We start from the raw sequence: 12197 nt of genomic DNA, 5'->3' as shown, positions 1-12197 counted from the left end.
TGTTCCTCCATGTGGAAGCTTGGAGATGAAGAAGACAAGGTTCGTCTGAGCCCGGTGGCCCTGCGTGATGACGAGCTAACTGCAGTTCTGTGTCTCTTGGTTGGGGACAACCAAGAGTACCCGCCGAGCGCCTTTCTTCCTTTGTTCCATCGCAAGGACTGGGAGCAATTAGTTGCTTCCAGGCCGACCTTTGACGCGTGCGGGCTGGTGTCACCGGTGCTCGCTGGGGCCTCCGCAACGCCGAAGCCGGTGGAGGTGTCTTCTGACGAGTCCCGCGAGGAGGAAGAGGAGGAGGAGGGCTCGGAGGAGATCCCCGAGGGAATGGGGGAGAACTCCCTCTTGAGCAAGGCCGACATCCTCCATGCCCTACCAGATGATGCCGAGGTCGTCGCCCTCCAGGAGGTGAGGGAGCGGCCCCTCATCCCGACAAGGGGTAGATTGTCGCTGGTCTCTCGAGATGCTGCCTCTGACGTGGTACCGCTTGGGGCCGGCTCCAGTCCTTCTGCTGCGCCGTCTTCTGCTCCTCAGGCTCCCGGAGCCCGTGTGCCCACTCCTCAGGCTCCGACTCTTTCGGGTTTTAGGCTCACCAAGCGGAGGGTGGGCTATGTCGTAGTGGATCAGTAAGTGCTTCGAGCTTCATTTTTTCCTGCTTGTGCTTGCTATTTTCTGACATTCGCCTTTGGTTGTTCAGGCCGGTGTCTTCAGCGAAGAGGAGGAAGGGGGATGCCATGGCCATGCCCCCCTCTACAGAGAAGAGGGGCGACAGCACCCGCACCTCCCCAGCCCGGTCGCCCTCGCGAGGCCAAGAGGAGCATCGGCAGGATGAACCAGCCCCGCTGGCTCCGGAAGTGCCGGCACCCGGCTCTGCTGATGAGGTCCCAAGGGCTCCAGAGCCCTCGATCTTCCAGGCTCTAGTAACGACGTCGCCTCCTCCTCCTCCTGCTTCTCTGGCCCCGCATTCTTCTGCTCCCTCCGCAGCCTTGGAGCGTGTCTTCTCGGGGATGTCCAAGCTGCGGGAAGACATCCTGGGTGCGGACCCACATCTAGTGGTCGGACGCCTAGAGCTGGCCTTAGGCTGGCTTCACTCTAACTCGGCCTTTCGAGCGTCACTGAGCCAGGCCGCGGCGGCCTCCGAGAAGGAGAAGCAGGCCGCCGCCAGAGCTGCGACCGATCACGAGGCGACGCTAAAAGACGCCGAGGCCGCCCGCGACTGCTGCCGAGAGCTAGAGGGTGAGCCGAAGAGGCTGCTCGACGAGCGCGCAAAGGAAGCACGCGACCGCGAAGCGAAGGAGGAGGAGATGAAAGCTCGGGAGGACGCCATCAAGGGCCGCGACACTGAGCTGGGGGAGCTGACGAAGGCGCAGGCCGCGGAGCGCAGCCGACTGGAGGAACTGGGGCAGAAGGCGAAGACGAGGGAGGCCGAGCTCGATGCCAAGGCGAAGGTCCTAGCCGAAGACCGCGAGGCCTTCTCGCTTCTTGAGAAGAGGTCCAGCGTGGCGCTGAAGTCGCTGTACGAGAAGGGCCTGGAGAAGCCACTGAGCACCGACGAGGATGGCCCTGCTCAGCTGCTTCCCCACTTGGTGAAGGCGCTTGAGGAAGTCATGGAGGGCATCGATCCTATGGCTGAGGTGGAGGCTCGTGTCCTTTATTCACCTGCGCTGACGCGTGTCTTTAGCCTTCTGTACCTTCGCGTCTGCAATGCTTGTCTTGATGAGCTGCTGGAGCCCGTAGCTGACGAACATTATGCGGCCGCCGCCGCAGCCGTGAAAGGTCAGGTGGAGGCCCTGCTGAAGAAGTTCCGTGGCTTCATCCTTGCTCCCTCGACTGGCGATGCCACCGATCCTGCAGATGGCGGTGTCTAGGGGTGACCTGCGGCTACTTTCATGTTTCATTCCTGCAATACGCATCAGGCCTCGTGGAGGCGTCAAAAATTTCATTTGATATTGTGAGGACAATATGTCTTGTAATATTTGCTTTGAGATTTTACGATTTTCTTCCTATTTGCTTTGTGTTCTGCGTCGGCAGAGCTCGGCCCCGCGCATACCTCAGCCGCCGTTGGGCTGACCAGAGACCAGGACGGACCAAGGAGTGAGGGGCTACGTGACCAGTTAGGCTCCTGAGTCACGATGCTCAGGAGTCCCCCTTGACGCGCAAACAACTTACAGGGAGAGTACACAAGGATAGGTTGATGTTCTACGTCGGCAGAGCCCGGCACCGCGCATACCTCAACCGCCATGGGGCCAACCGGAGACCAGGACGGACCAAGGAGTGAGGGGCTATGTGACCAGTTAGGCTCCTGAGTCACGATGCTCAGGAGTCCCCCTTGACGTGCAAACGATCTCTATACCTTTTCCCTCGCCGAGGCTTGGCTCGGGAGAGGCATACGACAACCAGGTCCAGGAGACCTGGCTGGGTGGCGTACGCTTGGGCGTGACCCGAGCGCAGCCCCCGTGCCCAGCCCCCTCGCGCGGCTCTCCCGAGGGAGGCATTGTGGTGAGGCCAGACGCTGAGCTCTGGGGCTCCCTGAGGTTGGTACGACCGTGAAGCCGCCCTCAGTTGTTTATCACCAGCGCAGAGCATAGTGCTTCCGCTTGTGCACGGGCATAGCCGCTCATCGGCAGTGTCGACGGCCAGCGCGGAGTATGGTGCTTCCACTTGTGCGTGGGAGGGGGGCTCCCTCTGCGGAGATCCCCCGGGGCGTGTACAGCCCCGCCCTGACACGTGGCTTGCACGACAGGGCTAGACGAGGTGTATCTGGGCACTCGTGAGCTAGCGTGGGACTCACAAGGCTCTACCTCAAGGCGGGTTGCGCCTGGTCTTGGTTCTTGTTTGCGGTGCTGGACCTGCGAGGTGGTCAGACAACCTGCGCCGAACGAATCTCCTGAGGTTATCGCATGAGAAGGCCAAGCACCAACGGCCCAAGGACGTGACGTAAACGGGGCCGGCCCGCTAGACAGAGCTCAGCCGTTGGAGTTATCGACGCTACAGGGACGGACCCAAGCACAGACGCCGTGCTCAATTTACTCACGTGAAGGGTCTTGAAGAAAGACGGTCGGCGCGCGGTCCACATGATGGGTGGCGATTGAGCAAGTAGTAATCATAGGTAGGTCGAACATGAGAGTAGAAGGCTTAAGCAAGTGCATGAGAGATACGTGCCAGTGGGTTAGGCCCGAGCGGCTTGGGGATGATGCAGCCCGAGGGACGCCCTCAACAAGATAAGATAAAGACATAAAAAGGGATACATGCCACATGGACGGACCCACGTGGCCTGGGAATGATGCAGCCCAAGGGGCACTCCCAGCTGAATGAACTTGGAAAGATGTCACCTGGTTATGTTGACGAAGGAGAGTTGGGGCAGCTGAAGGTGCACGACGAAGGGGTTGCTCCTCACGAGCCTCCGGAGCTTCGAGCCTCGGGAGGCTCTGGGGGCTCAAGTGGTTCCTTGAGGACCGTCTCCATCTCCATTAGGACGGCGTGGTGCCTGGCCTCCTGAGCCGCTAGGATGCGCCGCAAGTTGCGCTGGTAGGCGGACGATACACTTGGCAAGCCAAAGGCCATGCAAACGTAGTTGTGCGGTGGGCCCTCATAGCGTCCCACGCGCGAAGACCAGAAAAGCTCCTTAGAAGCGGCCCTGTTGAGCCCTGGAACGTCAATGCAAACATGCAGCCCGGCATCCTCGCCTGGATGGGAAGCCACGTCTCGCGAGCGGCGGTCGCCGCGCATGGCCCTTGCGTCTTGCAATTCTTGGGTGGTCTTGGTGATGAACTCCTGAACGGTGGGCAATCCTTGCCCTGTGCCCTCCTGAGGGAAACATGCTGCGAAGCACGCCTCCAAGTGGTGCCCGAGCGCCTCCCTCATGATGTGGGCAAAGTCTGAGGCCTTCCAGAAGAAAGCCCCCGATTCTTGCCCGAGAAGGGCGCCGGGCGCGCCTTCCTATGCGATGGAGGGAGACGCCCCTGGAGCGGACACTGATCTTGACTAGACTCCGGCTATGGCGTCACCCTCCTGAGGTCCTGCGCGTCGCAACTTCTTCTTCTTCTTGGGGATGGCGTTAGGAAGGTCCTCGCCCTTGCTGTCAGGGTCGTCGATTGCTGCAGCTTGGAAGGCACGCTCGAGGGAGCACACCGCATCTCTTTCTTCACATGGGACCGTGATGATCCCGCTGCTTCTCGGCATCTTGAGGACATTGTAGCCGTGATGGGTCACTGCCATAAACTTGGCCAGGGCTGGATACCCGAGGATGGTATTGTACGGCCGGCGGATGTGCGCAATGTCAAAGTCGATGAGCTCGGTGCGGTAGTTCTTGCGTTCCCCGAAGGTGACAGGGAGGCGGACCTGCCCTATCGGTGTGGTGGAACCGTCGGTCACTCCTGAGAAAGGCTTGGTGGGCTGAAGCTGGTCATACGGCACTTGGAGGCTGTCGAACGTGTCGAAGAACAGGACGTTGAGCCCTACGCCACCGTCGATAAGGGTCTTGGTAACTTGCACGTTGCTGATGACTAGGGAGCAAAGCATCAGGAGGGTACCAACGGTGGCTGCGCACTTGAGCTGGTCTATCGAGTTGAATGTGATGGGGCACTGGGACCATCTGAGCGGGCGTGTGGCTTCGATCTTAGGGAGCACTACATTCACTTCACGAGCAAATTGCTTAAAGATACGCTGCGAGGCTGGGGCCTGGGCTCCGCCCAAGATGCAGGCGATAGCACGTGGTTCCTGAAAGCCCCCAGCCCCCTCGTCTTAATGGTGTTCGTCATTCCTTCTTGGCGGTGGTGGCAGCGGAGGGAGTACGGTGTTGCCTTAAGGAAGATCCTCACGAGGCTGATCCCTCTAGGCGCCCTCGCGAGACTAATCCTGCCAGTGGTCCTCGCGAGGCCGGTCACGCCACTCCTGGTGCGGGCCACGGTCGTCCCAGCGTCTGCCACCACGTCCTCCTCCTCGGCCATATCCCCGGTCGCCGCGCTCGGGGTGCCGATCGGAGCGTCCTTCACAAATGGCTCTGAGCTCTTTACAGTCGCTGGAGTTGTGGGTGTTCAGGTTGTGGAAGGCGTAGAACGGACGGCTGCCATTGGATGACTCTGGTAGGTCTCTGCCATGCTTGGTGTCTAGTTCCGCTGCGACCACGGCTGCTCCCTGGCGCTTCACGTCCTTGGCCTTGGTCTTCTTCTCCTCTGGGTCCGCATCAGGGGGCTCGAGGAGGGAGAGGCGCCCCTCCTCAGCTCTAGCACACTTGGTTGCGATGTTGAACAGCTCCAAGGTCGTGCACAACTCTTCATGGATGGCGAGCTCCTCCTTCATCTTGACATCGCGGACGCCATCAGAGAACGCAGAGATGATGGCCTCGTCGGTCACCTTGGGGATCTTGATCCGTGCGCTGTTGAAGCGCTGAATGTACTTCTGCAGGGTCTCTCCTAGTTGTTGCTTGATGCGGCGCAGGTCGCCCACGACCGGGGGGCGGTCGCGAGTGCCTTGGAAGTTGGCGATGAAGCGGGTGCGCATTTCATCCCAGGAGGAGATTGAGCCCGGAGGCAGGTTCAGGAGCCAGGAGCGGGCACCTTCCTTGAGAGCCATGGGAAACAAGTTCGCAATGACTTTCTCGTCGCCGTTGGATGCTTCGATGCTCAGCTCATAGAGTTGCAAGAACTCCTCGGGGTCGGGGGTGCTGTCGTAGCAAGGAGGCAGATCCGGCTTGAACTTGCCCGGCCAGGCGATGCTACGCAGCTCGAGGGTGAAGGCGCGGCAGCCAGCTGGGGTCACCGGGACCCACCTTGGGGGTGGAGCTTGGTCTTGATGGGGTCCACGCCCTGCCGCTACAGGTGGCGCACGGGCTTGCCGCACCAGCCGGTCCTGGTGCAGTGGCGCGAGGAGTGGCGGAGCGTTTTGTTGCGGCCGAGGGACTTCTTCAGCTTCTTTCATCACGCGCGGGAACGGGACGCGGCGGGTCGCGTCGCAGAGCCACGTGTCTTGGCGCCAGGGCGCCGTCTTGGGGCAGAGGTGGTGGAGGCACTCCATGGGCTACGTCGCCCGTAGCTGGCGGAGCGCGAGGTGGAGAGGGGGACGGCGCAGGGGAGCCCCCTGCGGCGCGCACAAGCTCGGCGGTGCGGTCGAGCCAGTCCTCGTAGAGGTCGTCGACCGGGCAGTAGCGCAGGAGCTCGTGCGCCATGAGGAGCGCATCCCATGCATCCATGGGAGAACGACGTGCATGGGAAGAAGAACCGTCTGGGGTCAGCGATGGAGTGGCGGTGCGGCCGTCCTGCCGCACCGAGGGGTGCAGCGAAGATGCTTGCTGCTCGTTCCTCGCCGGGCCAGTGGCGGCGTTGGCGGCAGGCGACGGGGAACGACGAGGTGGCCCACCTACGGGAGCCATCTGAGCGACGTGGGCGGCAAGGGCAGCCCGACGCTCAGCACGAGCACGGCGCGCGTCTACCATGGAGACGGCGAAGCAATGGGGCGCGGGGCGATGGAAGGAAGCTTCGGCGCACCCCTACCTGGCACGCCAAATGTCAGATCACGGGTTCCGGCAAACCCTTTAGGTTCGAACACTGGGATGCGCATGAAGGTTTTCTCCCTATCGATCGACGCCCTAGCTCTCTAAGATCTTGCGGACAAACTCAATGAACTCACAACACAGGAAGACACAAGATTTATACTGGTTCGGGCCACCGTTGTGGTGTAATACCCTACTCTAGTGTGGTGGTGGTGGATTGCCTCTTGGGCTGATGATGAACAGTACAAGGGGAAGAACAGCCTCCTGAGGTTGAGGTGTTCTTGTGCTTGGTGAACTTGTGTGGGTGAGATGATCTTGGATCCGCTCTTGACTTGTGATCAGGTCGATCCTCCCTCCCCTACTGTGGTGGCTACTTCTACTTATATAGGCCCTGGTCCTCTCCCCAAATATTTAGCGGGAAGGGAGCCAACAACGGCCAATTCGAAAGGGGATAGCTAGTACAAGTTATCCTGACAAAAGGTGGTCTTCGCCTGCCAAAGGTTCTTGTGATGACGCCGTCTTGACCTCCGTCCTGTCGTCCTTCTAGTCTTGGTCGCGTTGCACTAATATGGAAACCTTTGCTTGATACCTCGGTACTCCTCTCCTGCGCTTGCCCCCTTGGCACCAAAGGGGAAACAAGGACACTGCACGCTGGCGCCCGCCTGGTCTCGATCGTCATGGCTTACGTCACGAGGACCTCGCAAGGTTTTCCCTGCCTTGATCTCTCTGCCCCTCGCGAGCCTGCCTGGCGAGGCCACTCCTGAGGAGGTCTTGCGTCGCCTGCCTCGCGAGGCTTGGCCCCTCGCGAGGGTCTTGAATGCCTTGTCGATGAAGATGGGCTGTACAGACCTGCCAGCCCAGCCACGCCGTGGGCCGCAGGCAGGCAAGTCTGTGGACCCCTGTTCCCAGAATGCCGACACGCGCTAAAGCGGACCTCTTGAGCATCGCGCCTTAGGAGCTCTTACTGGACCTCGGGCCGCTCACCTCCTGGCCTTGACCACGACATCGTGACCTGGCATACCAGCGACGGCTGCAGCCTGTCTGGGGACCGAAAGCTGTCGGCGTAGAGCACCAAGCTGCCGCGGGATTGGAAAGGGGAGACCGAGCCTTAGCTGGACATGAATTCGCAAATTTCCGTGAAAAGGATAGTATCAACAAAAGACATCACAGACCCTTTACGCACCCGCACGGGGTTCGTTTCAATTCCTCGCAGGGAACAAGAAAGAAGGGAGTTCCTAGGAGCTCTATCTACATGCGCCGAACGTCGCCGATGCCATCATCAATAGTGGGCCTCCAGAGGTCGGCGCCAACCCCATCCAGACCAGGGGCGGCGGTGGCCGGACGCTGCAGCCTTGCTCCGGGACCGGCGGGAGCTCGGGGGCACATAGCTGTCGTCGCTTGTCTCCGGATTCTCGACGAGCTGGGGAGAGTCGCTGGACCACCAGGAGTCACCACTGTAGCTGGGGGAGCTGCTGGCGAGCCCAACGGCAGGCCCAACGTTGGCCGCAGTGATGTCCTGACGACCCCCTCAGGGCAGCACTCGAAGCGGCAGCCTTCCTCGTTGAAGACCTTGAAGAACATCGTGGAGGCGCCGTCGTAACTGAAGTGGATGGCGAGGGCGCCTTCCACACGGCAGACTCGGGCGACCTCGCCCCAGCCACGAGTCATGAAGATCTTCCCAGAGGAGACGGCTTCAACCTCCACTCCAGTCACCGGGGCGTCGCAGTCGGCGTGCTGTAGTCAGAGCTCAAGGGGACCCCTCAGCGGCATCTCGGCGACGAAGAACTGCGGGAAGCAGATCCAAGTGCGTGGAGGCATCGCCGCCCACAACACAAATTCGCGTGAGGAGTCGACGGCATGGACCCTAGGGCGACGATGTGTGTCACCGCGGCGTGGCAACCAGGGCCCTGGCGTGGGCAGTGGCACTCGTCGTTCCTCCCTCCGGAGCACTCACCTTGGGCGTACAAGGGCAACGAATACCCCGGAGGTGGCCGCTCGTACCATGGCCGCGACACTTCCGGCCTCACGACGATGTCGCGACGATGAGACAGCCTCTTATTCGGCGGAAGTGGCTCAGGCTCGTTAAGGGGAGTCTTGCCCTTCTCCGCGATCGAGAACCTCCATATCGGCCATGGTCGATGCAGCAAGCAGTGAAGCGAGGAAAAAGAAGGAGCGGGAGAAGCACAGGAAGAGATGGGTGACAGGGGCTCTGGCCCCTCTTCATTTATAGCCAAGGGGAGGACAACTGCCGGCCTCCACGATCTAAGGTAATAATGATCTTTTTCTGCATGCAGCAAGGACTCGTCAAGTCGGGCAGTTGCCGAGGCAGCATGGGGAAGCGGAGACGCCCATGTCCAATCAGTCGCCACGCGCCAACCGTGGCCGCAGGCTGTTGGGGCCCACGATGCTCCACACTTTCCCTTTGGCTTCGCCTCGAAGCCAAGTCCGAGTGCGCCTTGGGCCCGGGGGCTACTGTCGGCGTCCTGGGAACGAAGGTCCCCAGACTTGCCTGCCTGCGGCCCGCGGCGTGGCTCTACCAGCGGCCCGCGGCGTGGCTCTACCAGCGGCCCTGGATGACCCATCTTCACTAGCAAACACTCAAGACCCTCGTGAGGGGCCAAGCCTCACGAGGTGGACGACGCAAGACCTCCTCAGCGGCGGCCTCACCAGGCTGGTTCGTGAGGGGCAGAGAGATCAAGGCAAGGGACACCTCGCGAGGTTTGTGTGATGCAAGCCATGACGACTGGAGGCAGGCCGGCGCCAGGCAGGCGCCAGTGCGCGCAGTGTCCTCGTTTCCTCTTTGGTGCTAAAGGGGCTAGCGTCGGCGAGGAGTCCGGAGGCGTCAGGCAAAGGTTTCCATATCGGTGCAACAAGACCAAGACCAGCAGGACAACAGGATGGAGGTCACCGTGGAGCCCAAGACGGCGTCACCACCAGAGCCTTTGGCAGGCGAAGACTACTTTTGTTAGGATGGCTTGTACTAGCTGCCCCCCCTTCAAACTGGCCGTTGTGGGATCCCTTCCCGCCTAATATTTGGGAAGAGGACCCGGGCCTCTATATATAGAACTAGCCACCACCAGAAGGGGGGTCAGATCATCTAGAGAGAGAATCCTCGACCGCATCAACTCACCCAGCACAAGGACACCTCTCCTTAGGAGGCTATTTTTCCCTTGTAACTGTTCGTCCTCATCCCAAGAGGCAATCCACCACTTCACACTGGAGTAGGGTATTACACCACATCGGTGGCCCGAACTAGTATAAACTCTTGCGTCTCTTGTTCTTTGGGTTCATCGAGCTAGGCCGTGAGATCATGATGTGTGCGAGCTAGAGAGGGGGAGAGATATTTGTGCGCACCCCAGTGTTCGAACCTCAAGGGTTTTGCCGAAACCCGAAATCTGACATATACATTTAAGGATGTGTATCCCTCAGGTGTTCGGCTTATCCGGACACACCATGGAAATAATACAAAAACGGGAAAACAAAAAATACAGAAGGAGAGAAAAAGGAATGAAAAGGAAGTATGGCCGAACTTATGCGTAGAATCTTCAGAGCTGAGCAACGTTCCATGGATTCGGCTTGAGGCAATTATCCGATGCATTACGAAGGCGGTAGGCTCCTCCTATGATAACTTCATCGATAATGAAGGGACCCTCCCATTTTGTTTTGAGTTTGTCATTTTTCTTCTCTGGGAGGCGTAAGACGAGTTCACCGATATTATAAGTCTTGGCCCGCACTTCTCTTCTTTGGTATCTCCGAGCCTGTTGTTGATAGAATGCGGAACGGGCTTTTGCAACATTGCGCTCCTCCTCCAGGACATCTAGGTCGTCCTGTCGATCAAGCTCAACTTCTCTCTCTTCATACATGCGCACTCGAGGTGAGTCATGCTACCTCTTGAGCACTGCGTTGGTTTTCCCTTGAAGAGGAAAGGGTGGTGCAGTAAAGCAGCCTAAGTATTTCCCTCAGTTTTTGAGAACCAATGTATCAATCTAGTAGGAGACCTCGCGTGAGTCACCTCGTACCTACACAAACAAATAAGAACCTCGCAACCAACGAGATAAAGGGGTTGTCAATCCCTTCACGGCCACTTGCAAGAGTGAGATCTGGTAGAGATGATAATAATAAGATAAGTATTTTTTGTATTTTTATGATATAGATTGAAAGTAAACATTGCAAAATAAAATAGATTGGAAAATAGACCCGGGGGCCATAGGTTTCACTAGTGGCTTCTCTCAAGATAGCATAAGTATTACAATGGGTGAACAAATTGCTGTCGAGCAATTGATAGAAAAGCAAATAATTATGAGAATATCTAGGCATGATCATGTATATAGGCATCACGTCCGCGTCAAGCAGACCAACTCCTGCCTGCATCTACTACTATTACTCCACACATCGACCGCTATCCAGCATGCATCTAGAGTATTAAGTTCATAAGAACAGAGTAACGCCTTAAGCAAGATGACATGATGTAGAGGGATAAACTCATGCAATATGATATAAACCCCATCTTTTTATCCTCGATGGCAATAATACAATATGTGTCGTTTCCCTTTCTGTCACTGGGATCGAGCACCGTAAGATTGAACCCAAAGCTATGCACTTCTCCCATTGCAAGAAAGATCAATCTAGTAGGACAAACCAAACTGATAATTCGAAGAGACTTGCAAAGATAAACCAATCATACATAAAAGAATTCAGAGAAGATTCAAATATTGTTCATAGATAATCTGGATCATAAACCCACAATTCATCGAATCTCTACAAACACACCGCAAAAAGAAGAGTTACATTGAATAGATCTCCAAGGGAATCGAGGAGAACTTTGTATTGAGATCCAAAGAGAGAGAATAAGCCATCTAGCTACTAGCTATGGACCCGTAGGTCTGAGGTAAACTACTCACACATCATCAGAGGGGCCATGGAGTTGATGTAGAGGCCCTCCGTGATCAATGCCCCCTCCGGCGGAGCTCCGGAAAAGGCCCCAAGATGGTATCTCTTGGGTACAGAAGGTTGCGGCGGTGGAAATAGGGTTTCGTGGTGCTCCTGGATGTTTGCGGGGTATGTGAACATATATAGGAGGAAGAAGTAGGTCGGTGGAGCTATGAGGGGCCCACGAGGGGGAGGGCGCGCCTAGGGGGGTAGGTGCGCCCCTGCCTCGTGTCCGCCTCGTTGATTGCTTGACGTCCACTCCAGCTCCTCTGGATCACATTTGTTCCAAAAATCACGTTCCCGAAGGTTTCATTCCGTTTGGACTCCGTTTGATATTCCTTTTCTACGAAACACGGAAATAGGCAAAAAACAACAATTTGGGCTGGGCCTCCGGTTAATATGTTAGTCCCAAAAATAATATAAAAGTGTAAAATAAAGCCCATTAACATCCAAAACAGATAATATAATAGCATGGAACAATAAAAAATTATAGATACATTGGAGACGTATCAGCATCCCCAAGCTTAATTCCTGCTCGAGCTCGAGTAGGTAAATGATAAAAAGAGAATTTTTGATGTGGAATGCTTTCTAGAATATTCTACAATGTATTTTTCTCTATTGTGGCATGAATGTTCAGATCCGAAAGATTCAAGATAAAAGTTTATTGTTGACATAAAAATAGTAATACTCCAAGCATGCTAATCAAGCAATTATGTCTTATCAAAATACCATAGCCAAAGAAAACTTATCCCTACAAAGTCATATAGTTTGGCCATGCTTCATT

The sequence above is a fragment of the Triticum dicoccoides genome, chromosome 7A (assembly GCF_002162155.2).
Source record: "Triticum dicoccoides isolate Atlit2015 ecotype Zavitan chromosome 7A, WEW_v2.0, whole genome shotgun sequence".
Classification (NCBI taxonomy): Eukaryota; Viridiplantae; Streptophyta; class Magnoliopsida; order Poales; family Poaceae; genus Triticum; species Triticum dicoccoides.
The sequence above is the reverse complement of the archived record's forward strand: the minus strand, read 5'-3'. Positions refer to the sequence as shown.